Raw genomic sequence first — 19,262 nt, 5'->3', positions numbered from 1 at the left:
AACATTTTCTGAACAAGGCAGAATCAATAATTATATCTCAGTTATTCAGTATAAAGCAAATGAGGTAACAATACATCATGGTTAATATATAATATAGATATGTATATAGACACATAGATGCATATAAAACCACACCCATATGAGACAAATAGATAATTAATACATCACAGGCCATTCATAAACCTCTGTCTCCATTTCTTACCAATGTACACAATTATTGTGGGAGAGAGTAGGCACTTACTTAAAGATACCTAGCAGAGAAGCACATTATTGAGTAAGATTCATGTTGTAGGGCACTTCACAACTCTGAATTGTAGGCCTTACTGTCTTCCCTTCAGAACAATTGTACTATAGGAAGCAGCTTTTCTTCTAAAGGGTTCACTTCTGATCCTCATTGCAGGATAACAAATCCACCCCTCTTCTACTCTAGAGTTGATGAAGCAGTGAAAGGCCCTTTTAACTCACACTCTTAAAAAGGTGCTGAGAAACTGGTCATTATTGTGATGATAAGCAGTTCCTTAAACTAGAGGGCTACAAACAAACAACTCTTCACTTGACTGGATTTTAATCACTCCCAATTTTTTTGTTATAGCAAAATAGAGCTCACAGAAGGGTGGTTCCCTGGACAGTACAGACAAGCCCAACCAGCTCTTCCATGGATAGAATGCTCTAACAATCATTTTTGAAAGGTTTCACCTCTCCCAAGTTATAGATAGTGTTGCAGTGCAATAAGCTAAATTTAGTTCTCTTCTGGTGAGCTCTTGCCTTTTTTTCTCTTTTAATGTAATTTTTAAAACAAAATTTTAATTTAATAGGCACCAAATAAATATTTCCTTATACGTTGTAGAGCAGAAGAGAAGTATACATGAAACTATGAATCACTTATGTAGAGTTTGCTTTTCTTTTAAAATATATACTGTTAAACATAGAACTTTTTAGGCTATTCTATCCTGTGGTTACTTCTGGCCTTTTTTTTGGGGGGGAGTGAGGGGACATACTCTTATCTCCTCTTGCCTTTTTTACTACCCCATTCTCCCAAATATTAAAAAAAACCCTTATAGCAAATATATATAGTTGAGCAAAACAGATTCACCCATTGGCCATATCTATAAAAATACATCTCATTCAGTACCTTGACTTCATTCTCTCTGTGTCTAATTGGGCAGTATGCTTCGTCATCTATATTTTGGAATCAGGGTTAGTCATATCATTGATTTCCCTAGACTTTCAAAATTGTTTTTGTTTACAGTATTGTTATTGCATAAATTGTTCTCCTGGTTCTGCTCTTTTCGCTCAGCATCAGTTCACAAATTCTTCCCAGATTTCTTTGAAACTGTCAGTTTTATTGTTTCTTATATCACAATAATATTCCATTATATTCACATACCATAATTTGTTCATCCATTCCCTAATTGGTGGCACCCCTCTGGTTTCTAATTCCTTGCCATTACAAATAGAGCTGCTATAAGTACTTTCGTTCTTTTTGTAAATAGGTGTTCTTTTCCACTTCCTTTTATCTCTTTGGGGTATAGGCCTAGTAGTATTATCACTATAATGCAGCTCAGTTTCTGTCTTTGGCTTACTTACTGTCAGTGCCCAGCAGTTCAATTTTTGGGCCAAAGTGTTTAGAGAGCCAGCAACTTTTCTTGCATAATTACAGATTGACATCAAGAATGGTTTGAACAGTTCACAATTTCACCAACAAGATATTCCTGCACTCTCTTCCCACAACCAGTTCAACATTTGTCATCTTTACCAACTGGCAGGGTGTGAGGTAAATACTTAGTTGTTTTAATTTGCATTTCTCTTAGTGATTTGGAACACATTTTCAAATGCTCATTTATACTTTGCAGTTCTTTTGAAAACTATTCATGTCCTTTGACCACTTCAGTATTGGGATCATATATACATACGTGTGTGTGTGTGTGTGTGTGTGTGTGTGTGTGTCTGTGTGTGTGTGTTTAACTTAATTCACCAAATATTTTGGATATCATACTTTTTGAGAATTATTGTTTTTTCAAGACTCATATTTTTTAAGTTAACAAAAATTATTCCTTGGCCGTATTTTCCCCCATCTTGTGAAAACGATTTTTTAAAAACCAAGTTTGGAAAAAAAAAAAGGGCACAAACCACTTATGTACCTAAGCTATTTAGTAATGATGGAATGTCCCTAGGGATTCAATCATGGTGTTTACTACAAGGTAAAGGATAAATACCTTTATAGTTTGTTGAATTGAGTTGAACTGTTAAAGAAGCTCTTAAAGAATATATTTGCCATGTGTCTTGGGAATGTGTTCAAAAGGGCTTTAAGCCAGAAACGATGGGGGGGGGAGAGAGAGAAGATAACCTATGTGTAATTCCTTTGTTAAATACTAAAGAGAGTAGTCACAAAGAAGGAAGATGAGCAGCTTAGACTCTTAGAAATTCACAGATAAATTCAAGAAAACAACCAGTAGTAAGCACATGGTTCCACATGTCAATAAAATACTCAAAGATTAGGCAACAGGAAAGATGAACTAGCAGTCCTAATTCAAGGAGGCACATTTGACCTTATAGATATCACATGGGGTGAAACCCATGACTCTCTATCTGTATGTACTTTATTCAAAAGAAACTGGATAGGTAAAGGCATTTGTGGGATGGGACGGCATTGTACATTAAGGAGGTGTTCTTGTGTGAAGAAATTCAGGAACTGTCATTGAGAAATATCATGGAAAGTATTTGGGAGAAGGTCAAAGGAGGAAGATGACTGACCATGGAGAAGGAACTGCTATTCAGTTTTTTATTCATTTCTGTTTTCTTTGCAAAGGAGAATGACCTTTATTCAAAAAAATGACCAAACAAGAATGACCACAAGGAAGTGATAGCCAAGACAACCAAGAAAATAATTTAAAAAAATAAAAAGCACCTAGCTGTCCTTAATGAACTCAAGTCATCTGGCCTGAGAAACTAATGTAGTCAGGTTCTACAAGGACTGACAGATATGATTGCTGGGCCACTTCAAAAAGATACACTTTTTGCAGAGTTGTTTTTATATCACTTAAATTTATCTCAGCATCCCTTTCTTCCCAGAAAGCCATCCATATAATGGATTTTTTTTTAAGAAAAAGAAGAGAAAATAAAACCAATTAGTCTACCAAAAAGTCTGAAAATAATATGCAATGATCTTCACTCCTAGACATCTCACCTCTGCAAAGGAATTGAAGGATATGTTTTTTCAGATCTCTTCTTCGGGACCATGCTTATTCTTTGCAATTCTGCAGTATTCAGTTTTGATTGTTTTGTGGTTCTTTCCATTTATATTATTTAGTCATTGTTTATATTGTTCTTTTGGTTCTGCTTACTTCTTTCTGCATCAATTCATGGAAGTCATTCTACACTTCTGTATTCATCATATTTCGCATTTCTTACAACATGGCAATAGTACATTTGCTCCCTTATACTGCAGTTTGTTTAGCCATTCCCCAATCAGTGGGTACCTACTTTGTTTCCATTTCTTTGATACTACAAAAAGTTTTGCAACAAATATTTTGGAGTTTATGGAGACTTTCTTCTTATCAATGACTTCCTTGGGATATAAATTTAGTAGTAGAATCTCCAGGTTTTAGTCACTTTATGTGCATAAATCCAAATTGCTTTTCAAAATGATTGTATTGATTCATAGCTCCACCAACAATGCACCAGTGTGCATATCTTTCCACAACCTCTTCAACATTGACTTTCCATCTTTTGTTATCTTTGCCGATTTGATGAGTGTGAGGTGAAACCTTAGAATTATTTTGGTTTGTATTTCTCCTATTAGTAATTTGGAGCATTTCATATAGCTTTTAATAGTTTTCAGTTCTTTTGAGAACTGTTTGTTTGTATCTACCTATTAATCTGTTGCTGAATGGCTGTTGGTTATCTGTCTATCTTTTTTATCCCTATATATGTTGTACATTTTGTAGTTATTTGGAATGTGATTTCCCTTTCTGTTATTGCTCCTTAGACTTCTTTATCATTATATAGAAATGCAGTTGATTTTTGAGGGTATATATTGTAGCCTGCAACTTTGCTAAAGCTATTGCCTCACTATTTTCCTAGGATTTTCCAAACACATCATCATGTTATTAGCAGATAGTTAATTTTTTTTCTCCTTTTAACCTATGTTTATAATTTCCGTTTCTTTCTTTTGTGTTATTACTGTTGTTAGCATTTGCAGAATGATATCGAATAATAGTGGGGAGAATGAACATCTTTGCTTTACTCTTGTATTGATTGGAAATGGTTCTAGTATATCTCCATTGCATATGATACTTTCTTTTGATTTTGAGATAGATAATTTTTGTGGTATTAAAAAAGTTCCCTCTATGCCTGTACTTTTTAAGTTGGTCTTTTTTGTTTGTTTTTAGCATGAATGAGTGCTATACTTTGCAAAAGCCTTTTTCTGTCTCTATTGAGATAATCATGTGGATTTGGATGTTTCTGTTTTTATATGATTAGTTATATTGATTGCTTTCCTAATTATCGAGCCATCCTTCCATACCTGGTATGAGTCCAACTTGATCATAATGAATCCTTTCTTGAATAAATTGCTATAGCCTGACAGGATTTTGTTTAAAATTTTAAAAATTTATATTCATTAATATCAGTCTATGTTTTTCTTAACTGGTTGAAGTATTAGGGATATGTGTGTGTGTGTGTGTGTGTGTGTGTGTGTGTGTGTAACTTTGTTTTTTTAGATTTACTAACAATTGTTAATTCATGATTAAAGTTATGAAAGTTAGGTATATATTTTCCTCTGTTTCTAACATTAGGGTTTTTTTTTCCAAGTTATGATTTTTTTCTCTTTTGCTGTAAATACAAAACTGGCTTTTTTAGCTGAATTTTTTTCAAAGATGATCTTATTACCACCAGTTCTCTACTCTCATCTCATCCTCCCAACCCACCCTCTATCCCTTTTTGGAATTTTTCTTATTTCTTTATTTTGCTTGCTTTTATCTAGTTAATTAGCTCTTCCCTTTTATTTAACTCTCATTTAATCATCAAATAGAATCCCCTTTTCTTTTCTTTGAATTTATTTTGGTTTTTTAGGTTTTTTTTAATATTTAATTTCCTTTGCCTTTATCTAGAAAAAGTTCCTTTCCCACATTTTCTTCATTATTTATCTTCCCTTTCTGTCTATTCTAGACTTTTATTCTTTGATTCATACCCTTATACTTAGTTAGTCCTTTTTTGTCTTTATTATTACAGAATTAAAATTTTTAAGGTATCTTTTTTGAGTTCACTCATTTAAGCAGTTTTTGTTATTGCCTTGTAGATCTTGCCCCCATCTGACTTTTTCTGTTTTGCCTCAGTTTTAGAAATACCAATTCCTGCAGGTAACAGACACGATATTGTCCCATGATAGGAATCTTCCCATGTCCCTGATCATGTAGTTAATAATTGGCCTTTTCCCTTCCCCCCCCCCATTTGCCTCAAAATCTCTTCCCTAGGTTCATGTCCTCTCATTCTTCTGGATGCCAGTTGCCCTGAGGAGCACTTGATTCCCCTTCTCCTGAGGCAGGATGAGTGATCTCTCAAGCACTAAATTTCAACATATAATACTTATTTTAAGTCCCCAAACTCGCTTTATTGAATGTCTTTACCAGTGGGAGCATTATCAATGGTACCCTCTCCCACTTTTGAAACTAGGTTTACCCTTTTTTCTTCCTTTTTGGATTTCCCTCTTTGCTTTCTCATCCATTCTTCTTGAGAGACTCCAGGAGTTATTTTTCCTTCACTGTTAGTCTTTTACTTGAATAAGAAACGCCACTTATTCACCTCTATCTTCCTCCTTCCCTCCCCATGTTTTGTGCTCTTCTATTTTGTAATTTAGTCCCACAAAATCCTTTTATTAACTTGTAAGCTGAGTGATGTAAGGATTAGTCCATGATATATCAAGTGTGTTTTTCCACTGTTACTTTTTCTGGACTTATGCTTTCACTCTTTTTTCTTTTTTTAATGATCTCTCCTTACTTCGTTGTTGTCCTTGGTTGCTGTATTTTTTTTTTAATCCTTATATTTTCTGGTTTCTGAGATGTTTAGGAAGCCAATAATCTCGTCAGGTCTGATTATCTTTCTAAGAATATTAGGAAATATTTTTTTATTATTGTACATGCATCTTTTGTTGGTTAGGCTTAGATTTTCCCGCTAAGTCATTTGGGCTTCATCTTGAGATCCACTGCTTTTCAGAACCCTATCAACAAAACAGTCATTAAAGCCCTGACTTTGCCAGTTTTCAAACTGTAAATGCTCATACTGAAAATTTAATAATTGGCTCTCATAAGCTGGTTTGAGCTGGCTCCAGCACACACCTGGCAATGAATGTAACTGATGTTTTCAATTTGAGATTTCTTTTATAAATTTATTAGTGATTCTTTCTATTTTCACTTTGTTATCTGGTTCCAATTGATCTGGGCAGTTTCTTTGTGAAATATGTTATCCATTTTCTTCCCCATGTTTAAGGGGTCCTATTCTTAATTTATTTCACCTCAACCTGTTTTTAGTTAAGATGGTTTTGGTAATCATAATAACTAATATTTATATTGTATTTAAGATTTGCAAAGTACTTTACAAATATCATCTCGTTTGATCTTTACAACAAACCTGTAAATTAAGTGTTATTATTATTCCCATTTTTCAGTTGGGGAGACTGAGGCTGACATCTGTGACTTGCCTGGGGTCATATAACTAGTAAATGTCCAAGGCTGGCTTCAACATGATTAACTGCTAGAGTTTTATTAATGGAAGTCATATTAAAGAAACATTACCATCTTCTTGGCCACTGAGCTTTTCTGTTTGCCCTACAGCTGAAACCTCCTGTTGGTGTTGTCTCCCCTGTTCAAATGTGAGAGCAGAGACGATCTTACTTCATCTGGAATACCTACCATTTAGGTCAGTGGTTTGCATATCGTCAGCACTTATGACATATTACTTTATTCATTCATTCATTCTCTTGGAGTTAATTAAGTTTTTTTGTTTCATTCTCTTTTTCAGGGAGTTCACTACTTGGGTAAGGTTTTTCAACTTTCATTCTGAGCCGTTTATTCTTCAATTTTTTTCCTCTCAAGTGCTCTAATTTCATTTTTTTCTCTCCTCATTTCTCCCACCTGTTCTTGGAGAGGACAAGCAGTTTTTTTGGAAGTTCTGTTTTTACTTATTGTAGAATTATTCTCTTCTGGATTACCCTCTTAGGTTTCTATTGAACTGTAGTATTTCCTCTTTGTGTTTGGTTTTTTCTTGTTTACTTCTATCTCCACCTTAGTTTCTGGATTAGGACTTGAGCTAGAGTCTGGTTTTGCCTCCTTCCATACTTTTTTATAGGGTAATAAGACCCTGTTTGGTCCTCTGGATGCTGCTGTTATTGTGGTAGTCCAAGATGGAGTGGCTGAGATCCAGCACCAACCTCTGCTGTAATGATTTGTAGGATCTCTTTTCTTGGTATTGTTGTGTGATTGTGTTGCCTTCTACCCTTCTCTGTCCCCTTTAATTTACTGAACTTCCATTTGGGAGTTGATTCTATTCCATGCTGTGTTTGACAGGCTCTACTCAGATATTTGAGATTATACTAGTCTTGGGACTCTCTGCCTCTCCCCTCACCGTCCCCCCCCCCCATCCTCCAGCACTCACTCAGTCCTTGAGCTAGGCATGTTGCTGTCTGTGGCTCCAAGTGTTCCAAAGTGAACACTGCCTCATGGTGGGTCTCTGACCAGTGACCTGTAGGGTTTGGTCCTGCCCCTCACTGCTGTTCTAACAGAACAGCACTAAGATCCCACTGGCTTCAGCCATCCCATTTACCTAAAGTTTGGACTGGTTTCACTCTCCCCTGTTGTATCCACGTTCAGAAAGCTGGCATATTGAAAGCCCTTTGAGGTCAGGCAGGGTTCAGGCCCCCTGGAAGACTCCCACTCAGAGTGCCCAAAGGAATCAGGCTATTCAGGGCAGCCTGTGCTGGTTTCCATCTACCTTGTCATGACTTCTCACTAAGCATAATTCTGGCTTCCAGCCGTCTTCTTGGGTGTCTTAAAATGTGTACCAAAAATATTTGTATCTTAAAATATGCACCTTTAAAAACACTACAACATTTTATAATTTTTACTTTAAAAATTTTTTCCTGACACATGAGAGGTTTCAAAATGTTTTGTAGCACATTATGTATATTACTTCCAATTTGATATTAAAAAAGTAAATTATGTATTTGTCAGTTTTTTATTGAAGCAATCTAAATTAGTTCATCTGAAAATAAGTTAATTACTGGCAAATTAGTATATGACTGCTGATCTTCTGCTTCAGTGAGTCCTGGAATATTGAAAACAGCACCATAATCCAGAATCTCATTCTAATGTACATTTTGCCAATCATTTCTGAACTGGCTAAAAGATTGGTGACCATCCAAATCTGGTACTTATGATCTGGAGCCTAATTCCCTACTTACTGGGTACTTGTAAAGCAAACCATTTCAAAATGTTTTCCAGGCTCCTTGAATTCTACGCCCTCACTTCAGTAATTCCAGACTCTCTGATTTCATCACTGTAGCTATTTTTTTCACTGATTGTGACCTCTCTACCGTTGATAGTCAAGGGGCTAGGTAGATGGGAGTGTGCTATAGTGGAAAGAGAAATAGATTCAGAGTTGGAAAAAATCAGGGTTAAGTAGACTGTGAGTCTGGGGAAATCACATAACTTTTGAGCGTTAGTTTCATCTCTAAAATGGAGATAGTATATGTGTAGTACCTTTCCCTTGCAAGGTAGTTAAAGAATCAGATGAATTAATATATTTGATGAACTTTGCAAACCTGAAGTACATTGATGACTCTGTGGTATTGCTGATGTGGGTGCTTCCCCCAGTGATATAGTTTGGGACTCCTCCATATCCTCTGAGCTTGTGAGCCTCTCATCTGTGTTCTCCCTTAAATTTTCCACAGGAGTCTACTCAGTGCTGAGGAACTTTGCTAATTCTCTTTATATTTAACTGATACCAATAATGAAACTTTCAGCTCTGGCCACATAATTTGCCTATTGTCTTTTTTAGTTCTTGTTGGTTGGTAATGTGTTACAGTTTTCCATATTTATTATATGTTTCTCTGTTGCGCTTTGGAAATCCTAATTTTTTGGAGATTCTGGTAGTATATAACTTACACTGATAACAGCGTAATCAGAACAAAATTGGCATTAAAAACATGGGCCTCTGAAAAAGAAGCTTGTTGTTATTACAAGTGCAGTGTGATTCTTTTAAGAGCAATGCAGCCTACTGTCCTCCTTTTCATTTCTGTGCCCAGCTCATTAGCCATGCTGTGAGAAATGAAAGAGTTAAGTTTCCACATAAGTAGATAAGAAATCAGCACAGACAGGCTAACTTCTCCCTGGGGGTGAGGGGTGGAGTTGGGGGAGAGGGGAAGTGACAACACAATTCTAGGCACATAATGTATGTTAAGGATGGGGCATATAAGGAAGATTGTAACCCAGAAGGATTAGGACCAATCCTGATCCTGAAGGGAGGAGTTAGGCAATTACTAACTATAAAGCTTGCTCTGGCTTCTTTCACTTGCACACTCTCCCCTTCAAAAGAGGTGTGCCCACTTCTCACAAAAATTGAAAGGACCCACTTCAACCTCTTTAATAAAAAGCCTTTGAGACACCAGTCTTCAGAACTGGGTCTGGGGTCATCTTTATAACAATGCAAAATATCTGTTCGAGGAATTATTTGCTGAAGAATCAACTCGAGTTTTGCCTAAGTGTATAAATACCATAGTCTAGAAAATAGGAATTCTTTATCTAATTGGTTTTTCTAGTGGAGATACTTAGGTGCCAGTAGTTGTATCTTGTTTAGGAGTATCTGTAATATTCTAGTACATGGTGCAATCTACATAATGCAATCCACAAGCAGCAGCTATAAGACCTTACTTACCATCTATAAGGAAATCTCTTTCATTTGCACCGTATGCAGACATATTCATGGTAGTGTCAAATATCTTGGGCAAGACATCTCCACGCTTTTTGCCTTGATTGACAGTAAAGATCAGAAAGTCTTTGTTCAAAGTTATGTCCATTATTATCTTTCAAGTGATCTTTTAAGGTTTTGATATATGCATGAGAGATATCTTATTAGAGAAGAGGACCTTAAAGGTATCATGTAGTTCATTTGAAGCAAATGCTCATTTGTACTTTTAAAAATTTTTTAATAATATTTTATTTTTCCCAATTATGTGTAAAAACAAATTTTTTAACATTTATTTTTTAAAATTTTGAGTTCCAAATTCTCTCCCTCACTCCTCTCCTCCCCCTTCCCTGAGATAGTAAGCAACCTATATCATGTGCAGTCATACAAAACATATTTCTGTATTAATCATGCTGTGAAAGAAGAAACAGACAAAAGTGAAATATAGTATGCTTTGATCTCTATTTAGACTCTTTCGGTTCTTTCTGTTGGTGTGGATAGCATTTGTCATCATGAGTCCTTTGGAGTTGTCTTAGATAATTTTATTGCTTAGAAGAGCTAAATCATTCGTAGTTGATCATCACATAATGTTGCTATAACTGTGTATAATATCCTCCTATGCTGCTAACTTCACTTTGAAAACAGTTAATGTAAGTCTTTCTGAAATCAGCCTGTTCATCATTTCTTATAGCAGAATAGTATTACATTACAATCATATACTACGGCTTTTTCAACCATTATTCAATTGATGGACATTCCCTCAATTTCCAATTCTTTGCCACCATAAAAAAGAGCTGCTATAAATATTATTGTACAAATAGGTCCTTTCCTTTTTTTTTTTAATCTCTTTGGGATACTATAGACCTAGTAGTGGTATTGTTGGATCAAAAGGTAAACACAGTTTGATTGCCCTTTGGGAATAATTCCAAATTGTTATCCAGAACGGTTAGATCCGTTCACAACTTCACCAACAGGGAATTGGTGTCCCACCAATTTTCCCACATCCCTTCCAACATTTATCATTTTCCTTTTCTGTCATACTAGCCAATCTGATAGGGATGTGGTATCTCAGAGTATTTTAATTAGCATTTCTTTAATCGGTAGTGATGTGGAACGTTTTTTCATATGACTTGATAGCTGTGGTTTTTTTAATCTGAAAACTTCATATCCTTTGAGCATTTATCAATTGGGGAATGACTTGTATTCTTATATTTTGGTTCAGTTCTCTATATATTTGAGAAATGAACCCTTTATCAGAGACACCTGCAAAAAAACCTTTTTCCCCCCCAGCTTTCTGTTTTCCTTCTAATCTTGGTTACTTTGGTTTTTTTGTGCAGAAACTTTTTAATAAAATCAAAATTATCCATTTTACATCTTGTAATGCTCTCTACCTCTTGTTTGGTCATAAATCCTTCTGTTATCTATAGATTTGAGAGGTAAACTATTCTTTGCTTTTCTAATTTGCTTATGGTATCACCACATGTACCTATTTTAACCTTATCTTGGTATATGGTGTGTGACATATAGTTGGTCTATACCTAGTTTTTGCCATACTGTTTTCCAGTTTTCCCAGCAGTTTTTGTCAGATGGTGAATTCTTGTTCTAAAAGCTGGGATCTTTGGGTTTATCAAACACTAGACTACTGTGGTCCTTTACTGCTGTGTATTGGGTACCTAAGCTATTGCACTGATAAAGCACTCTTGTTTCTTAGCCAGTATCAGATTGTTTTAATGATTACCCCTTTATAATATAGTTTGAGATCTGGTATGGTACCTTCCTTCACATTTTTTTTCATTGATGTTCTTAATATTCTTTACCTTTTGCTTTTCCAGATAAATTTTGTTATTTTTTCTAGCATTATAAAATAAATTTTTGTAGTTTGATTGATATGGCACTGAATAAATAAATTAATTTATGTACAATTATCATTTTTATTATATTGGCTTGGCCTACCCATTAGCAATTTATATTTTTCCAGCTGTTTAGATCTGATTTTATCTATGTGAAAAATGTTTGTAATTGTATTCATATAGTTCAAGATTTATCTTCACAGGTAGACACTAAACATTTCATATTGTCTACAGTTATTTTAAATGGAATTTCTCTTTCTACTTCTTGTTGCTGGACGTTGTTGGTAATATATTAAAGTGTTGATGATTTATGTGGGTTTCTTTTATATCATGCTACTTTGCTAAAGTTGTTAATTGTTTCAGTTGGTTATTTAATTGATGCTCTAGGATTCTCTAAGTGTACAATCATATATGCAGAGAGTGATAGTTTTGTTCCCTCATTGCCTATTTGAATTTCTTCCATTTCTTTCTCTTCTTTTATTGCTATAGCTAATATTTCTAGTGAAATATTGAGTAATATTGGTGATAATTGGTATCCTTGCTTCATCCCTGATCTTACTGGGAAGGCTTCTAGCTTATCTCCATTACAGATAGTGCTTGCTAATAGTTTTAGCTAGATTGGTTTTCCTTTTTTTCTTACTTTTGAACAATGTTTTTACATTTTTTTTACCCTCTTCCCTTTTGTCCACCTTTGCTTTGATGTCACTGAGTATTAAAGAAGTTGATTTCATTTGGTTGTTCTTATTGTGAATTTTACTTCTTCAACCATTGACTCATAGGCCTTACTTATCTTCACTTTGATCTTTTTGTAAATGCTTATCCATGGGTGAGTACTGCAGTACAGATGGACGAGTATCCCTTACAGTAATGTCTCTTGTTGCTTTTGGATATATGGTAAAATAAAATTAACCAACTTTATTTATCTTTCCAGGGAGAACCTATGAGCCATCCTTTCATTTCATCCTTTTGTTTATGTTTTTCCATTTGTGGTAAGAATGTCAAGATTAATTGATTCACTTCTTCTAGTGTGGGGATTCTTAATCTAGAGTCTGTGAACTTGTTTCATTGAAAAACATTTTGATAACTATATTTCATTACAATTGACTTCCTTTATAAAACTATATATTTTATTTATACATTTTAAAACATTATTCTGTGAGGGAGGCCATAGGTTTTACCACACTGCCACAGTGGTTTAGGACAAAAAAAGTTTAAGGAACTCCTATTCTAGTGGTATGTCTACTTATTGGTCCTGGATAGGGGTCTCATATTTGAAATAGCGGTGGGTAAGTTATGCTTGTTGATTGTCTAAAATTGATGAGATTATTAGCTTTCTCTATTCACTTTTCTGTCAGTGTTCCTGCAAAAGGGATTTATGTAGGACTGAGGACCATTTGGCATTTTTCTTTGTTTCAGTGTTTCCATGGCCAAATAATTCATCACCAAGTAGCCATCAAGGGCCTGTCCCTACTTTTCTAGGCTAGTCCTTAGAAAGCAGATGGTGGCTGTTGCTGAGATTATACTTGAAGCTTGTCCAACATGGTAGAACCTGCCAGAATTTGTACTATGCTGGCAAAGCCTTCAAGAGCCATGGGTTGCCTTCACTTCATAATATGCCATTGAAGTAGAACTCTTTGGTGGGAAAAACTTAAAACATGTAAATGTCAGCAGGCTGAATTATATTTGGAAAAATGCACAGAGCATTCAATGACTCCAAACTTCTCACTGCAGTAGCATTATTTTTCCATTGATGATGTATGGCTTTTAGCCTTTTAATGCCAGACTCCAATGAGTTCAAATTACAGGTTGTTCGAAGGGCAATTGAAAAGCATATGAGTAGGTGGACATGAGTAAGCTTCAATACATTATTAGAATTTTACAGTATTTGGTCCATCAATAAACATTAAGGGCTAGACTCTATTAAGCCATATAGGTATAATAAAAGGCAAAAGCAGTCTCTGCCCTCAAGAAGAGTACATTCTGATGGGGAAGATAACATGTAAATAACTAGGTACATACAAGGTTGATAAAGAATGGATGGAAGGTAATCCAAGAGGAGATAACACTAGCCACTGGGGAGACCAGGAGAGGCCTCTTGAAGAGGATGGGACATTAACTGAGTCTTTAAAAGAAACCAGGGAAACCAAGAATGGAAATCAAGAGAGAATTCCAGGCAAGGGAGACAGTAAGGGTAAAGGCACTGAAATAGGAAATGGAGTTTCATGGGTGAGGACCTCTTAAGTAAGCTAGTGCAGCTGGAGTATAGAGTGAAGTAAGGAGAGTCAAGAATAAGAAAGAAAAAGTAGGAAAGGTCCAGGTTTTGAAGCACTTTAAATTCCAGAAGAGTTCGTATTTGATCCCAGAGATAAAATGCGGAGTTACTAGGGTTCGTTGAGCAGAGAGTGAGTCAGTCTTCCTCTTTAGAATAATCACCCTGGCAGCTAAATATGAGTGTTGGAATAAGTAGAAACTTGAGGTAGGGAGACCAGGCAGAAAAGGTGAGATGACGAAGGCTTGAAGGAGGGCTGTGTCGGTATGTGGAGGATTCCTCAACAGTAGCAGGACATTTTTTAAAGAGAAAGGGTTTTGTGGAGAAAGATTGTAAGTTTTATTTTGGACATACTGGGTTTGATTGCGGTTTCTTTGGGGCTGGATTTCAAAGTGTCTCAGCTTCCTCCCACACCAGGTAGTTCACAGTTTACCAGCCCAGGCCTTTGCCTCAGCTAACTTTTGGATGACCAGAATTGGCCTCAGCTGGCTGCTGTGCTCTTTCCCTCAAGCTTAGTGGAGTACTGCACAATCTCCCACAATCACAATGTTCTCTCCTCTCCTCAGTTCTTTGGCCTGATACTGGTAGTTCAGGGCCTATTTTCCCTGGCACCACAAGTTCAGAGCTTTGCAGCACTGGTGATTCTTGGTTGTAACCAAGTAACCTCTTGCTTTTGAAGGGCTACAGCCAAGCTGGCTTTTGATCTCCAAGCACACTTCTTCGTCCTTGAGCAAGAGTCTTTGCAGCACTGCAAAGAGGGAGTGAGAACCCGGGTGTGGGGATGGTTTTTGATGTAACCCTGTATTGTGTCATTAGGTCGGCTAGGTCTGTAGCCTTGCTGCTAGTAACTGAGAGGTAGGGGAGAGGTACTGAGTGAGCTGAGGGTCAGTGAGTGGGTTTTGGGTTTTTTTTTAACCCTTTGGATTCTGGGTGTCCTAGAGACACTCAGCTGGGAGACAGCTGAAGTGGCTTTTTCTTTGGCATATAATTTTGAGAGGTTTGAGAGTGTTAGAAAAAAAAAACCTAGTCTGCCATTTTGTTGTTCGTATATGGGAGACTCGACATACTGAGTTTGAGATGCTTGCAGGGCAACCAATTTGAGATATCTAAGGGATGATTCAGGAAAGAGACTAGAGCTACTTTTATCAATCTGGGAATTATCTGCATGGAGATGATAGTTGAACCCATAGGAGTTGATGAGATCCTTAAGTGAGATAACATAAAGTGACAGGAGTGTTTGGGATTAAGCCTTGGGGTTAGACACCAGAATGCATGTGACCTAGATGAAGATCCAGCATAGGAAACAGAAAAAGAGTAGTCAGACAGGTAGGAAGAGAACCAAAAAAGAGCATTTTGTCACAAAAATCCAGAGAGGAGAGAGTATCTAGGGGGAGCAGATGATCAGCAGTGTTAAATGCTTCAGAAAGGCCAAAAAGGACTGAGAAAAAGCCATTAGATATGACACTTAAGAGATCACAGGTGATTTTGGAGAGAGCAGTTTCAGCTAACAGTGAGGCTGGAAGCCAGATTGGGAAGGCTTTTGAAGTGAGTGAGAGGAGGGGGAGTAGAGACATCCAGTATAAAATGGCTTTCTAAAGGAGTTTAGATGTGAAGGAGAGATAAAGGACAGCAGCTAATGGTATCAGTAGGATCAAGTGCATTTTTTAAGGATGGAGGAGATACACAATTGTTTCTATACAGCAGGAAAGGAGCCAAAATATAGTGATTGAAGATAAGAGACAGAGAAGGGGACAATTTGAACGATTTGATGGGAAAGTCAGGAGGTTATGGGATCAAGAGTGCATGTAGACTGGTTTGCTTTGGCAAGGCTACTTTTTCATCTGAAACCAGAGTGAAGGAGATTTTGAAGTGTTGATGTTGGGAATGAGAACAACAGATTGGTCGAGAATTTGAATCAGCTAGGGTTTACTGAGTTTGCCAGCAGGGGAGTCTCAGAGACTCCCAGAACAGACGGTACAGAAAGTTTATATAGGTTTTGAACAGTGAGGAACAGGTTAGGAGGGACAGGGCAAAAGCTGATTGGTCCAGATCCCTATTGCTGAGGCTTGAGGCTGATCTGACTCAATAACCTTTTTCCCAGTTTCAGGGATTTCTGCATAACAGGATGGAAGGGGAAGGGTAGACTGTCTTTCAGAAGAGATCCTATTTTGGGTTACTTGCATTGCAAGCACCAATGGGACAGTACAGACACACATGTGTGAACAAAATGGAGTGATTCTCAAAATGGTGTAGCTCCAGATCCACAGAGGGAAGATGTCTGAATGATGTGAGATGAGAGGACAAGAAAGAGTTCTTACTAAATAGCCTGAATTGTTTCTGTGAAATATGTAACAAGGTGCTCAGCTGAGAGAGTGGGAGGAGAGGGTGCTGTGAGAGGCCTGAGGAAAGAATAGTGGCTGTGGAGAGTGTGATAGTGAATCAGTGGAAGAGAAGTAAATGGTTTGCTTTGCTGCAGTGAGGCCCCATTTGATATAAAATAACATTTGTAGTGGGGGCATAAGTGTGGAGCTTTAGGTTGTTTTTATAACTTCCTCCAGCTTCTTTTAGCAGCACACGAATAGTCATTGAGTCAGTTAAGATTTATTAAGTGTGTCAGGGACTGTGCTAAGCCCTGGAGATACAAAAATGCAAAGGACTGTCTGCCCTCAGGGAAGTCACTTAACCCCTGTTTGCCAAGTTCCTTACCTGTGAAATGTGGGAGACTACAAGCAAACATATGTTTATAAACAAGCTCTAGATAGGAAATCATTCCCCAAGGGAAGGTGCTGGAATCAAGAAGGTTTGTGAGAGGCTTCATGCAGAAGATGGGATATAGTCGGGACTTAAAAGGAAGCCAGTAGGCAAGTTGAGGAGGGAGAGCATACTAGGCATGGGCGAACAACCAGGAAAAATGTCTGGACCAGAATCATCTTCTTCATGGAACAGCAAGGATACCAGGGTCACTAGATCAAAGAGCATGTGCTGGGGAGTAAGATATAAGAAGACTGGAAAGGCAGGAGGAGGCTAGCTTATAAAGGACTTTGAATGCCAAACAGAGCATGTTATTTCGACAGTATTGTAACATTGGTAGATCTTGATCAGAATAATAAAAATTAGCAATAGTAAATATAACTACAGGTGACTGTAGCTTTGTTGTTTAATCTTTGACAGTACAAGAATATAAAAGTTTTATAAATAATGAGTCTATTCTCTGGAAAACAGAAAGGATGTTAACTATTAATTTTAGAAATAGCTCTGTGAAAACTAGGCATAGACCAACATCTTATACCATATGCCAAGATAAGGTCAAAATGGGTACATGATTTAGACATAAAGGGTGATACCATAAGCAAATTAGGAGAGCAAAGAGTAGTTTACTTGTCAGATCTATGGAGAAGGGAAGAATTTTTGACCAAACAAAAAATAGAGAGCATTACAAGATGTAAAATAAATAATTTTGATTATATTAAATTAAAAAGTTTTTGCATAAACAAAACCAAGACAATCAAGATTAGAGAGAAAACAGCTGGGAAAAAAAATTTATAGCAAGCGTCTCTGATAAAGGGTTCATTTTTCAAATGTATAAAGAACTGAGTCAAATTTATAAGAATGCAAGTCATTCCCCAGTTGATAAATGGTCAATGGATATGAACAGGCAGTTTTCAGATGAAGAAATCAAACCTATCAATAGTCATTTGAAAAAATGCTCTAAATCACTATTCATTAGAGAAATGCAAATTAAAACAACCCTGAGGTACCACCTTACATCTGTCAGTTTGGTTAATATGACAGAAAAGGAAAATGATAGATATTGAAGAGTATGTGGGAAAACTGGGACATTAATGCACTGTTGGTGGAGTTGTGAACTGATCCAGACATTCTGCATAACAATTTGGAATTATTCCCAAAGGGCAATCAAACTGTGCTTACTTTTGATCCAGCAACATCACTACTAGGTCTGTATCCTGAGATTTTTTTTAAAAAAAAGCAAAAGGATGTATTTGTACAAAAATATTTATAGCAGCTCTTTGTGGCGGCAAAGAATTGGAAATTGAGAGGATGCCCATCAATTGGGTAATGGCTAAACAAGTTATAGTATATGAATGGAATAGAATACTATTATAATATGAAAAATAATGAGCAACCTGATTTAAAAAAACAAACCTGGAAAGACTTATGTGAATTGATGCAAAGTGAAGTGAGCAGAGCCAGGAGGATGTTGTACCCAGTAACAGCAATATTGTGCAGTGACTAACTTTGGTAGACTTATCTCTTCTCAATAATACGATGATCCAAGACAATTCCAAAGGACTCATGATGAAAAATGCTGTCCACATCCAGAGAAAGAACTCCTGGAGTCTGAATACAGATTGAAGTATGCTTTTTTCACTTTATTTTTTTCATGAATTTTTCCTTTTGGTCTGTTTCTTCTTTGACAACATGACTAATGTGGAAATATGTTTTACATGATTGCACATATATAACCTATATCAAATTGCTTACTGTTTTAGGGAAGGGGTATGGAAGGGAGAAAAGGAAAAGGTTTGGAATTCAAAGTTTAAAAAAAAAGAATGTTAAAAATTGTCTTAGCATGTAATTGGAAAAAATAAAATAGTATTTTAAAAATAGCTGTGAGAGGCAGTGTGGTATGCATGGAATGCTGGCCTTAGAGTCAGGAATAGCTGGGTTCAAGTCTTGACCTTGATACGTACTTTGTGAACATAAGTTGCTGAAAATTTCAGTGATCCAAGAAACCTTCTAAGATTAAATCACTGAAGGGGGCAGCTAGGTGGCACGGTGGATAGAGCACCAGCCCTGAAGTCAGGAGGACCTGCGTTCAAATCCAGCCTCAGACCAAACACTTGACACTTACTAGCTGTGTGATGCTGGGCAAGTCACTTGACACCAATTGCCTTGAAAAATTTTTTTTAAGAAGGCTAAATCACTGAGGAGTTGCTGTTCTGCATCAGTTCTCAATATTGATGAAATTATTGGTCCTGACCAAAAAGAAAATCACATCAGCATAAGAGCTTGGATTGTAGATATAACCACGGATTCTAGTTTTCACTCTGCTTTTGTTTGATCTTACAGCCAAATTCTTTACTTTTTTGGGCCTTAGTTTCCTCATCACTAAAAATGAGGATATTGGACTAGATCAGTCAGTAAATATTTATTAAGCACATACT

The 19,262-nt window shown here is 36.5% G+C and overlaps 1 protein-coding gene across 9 annotated transcripts in view; it reads left to right on the top strand.

Annotated features, from left to right (window-relative positions):
* Window positions 1-19,262, top strand: part of IMMP1L (inner mitochondrial membrane peptidase subunit 1) — a 91,870-nt gene that overhangs the window by 7,217 nt on the left and 65,391 nt on the right. For 4 of the 9 annotated variants that reach the window (XM_078148677.1, XM_078148684.1, XM_078148683.1 and 1 more), the window contains exon 2: window positions 6,831-6,915. The exons of 2 other annotated variants lie outside the window; for them this stretch is intronic. The gene's annotated coding sequence lies outside the window, so the exon portion shown is untranslated. Of the gene's footprint in view, window positions 1-1,660; window positions 1,775-6,830; window positions 6,916-7,017; window positions 7,034-12,738; window positions 12,797-19,262 lie in introns of all 9 variants that reach the window. 3 more of the 9 variants (XM_078148679.1, XM_078148678.1, XM_078148680.1) reach the window with 3 other exon arrangements.

This window comes from Phascolarctos cinereus, unplaced genomic scaffold (genome assembly GCF_003287225.1).
Source record: "Phascolarctos cinereus isolate Bilbo 61053 unplaced genomic scaffold, phaCin_HiC Scaffold_9;HRSCAF=440, whole genome shotgun sequence".
NCBI classification, from domain to species: Eukaryota; Metazoa; Chordata; class Mammalia; order Diprotodontia; family Phascolarctidae; genus Phascolarctos; species Phascolarctos cinereus.
The sequence above is the reverse complement of the archived record's forward strand: the minus strand, read 5'-3'. Positions and strand labels throughout refer to the sequence as shown.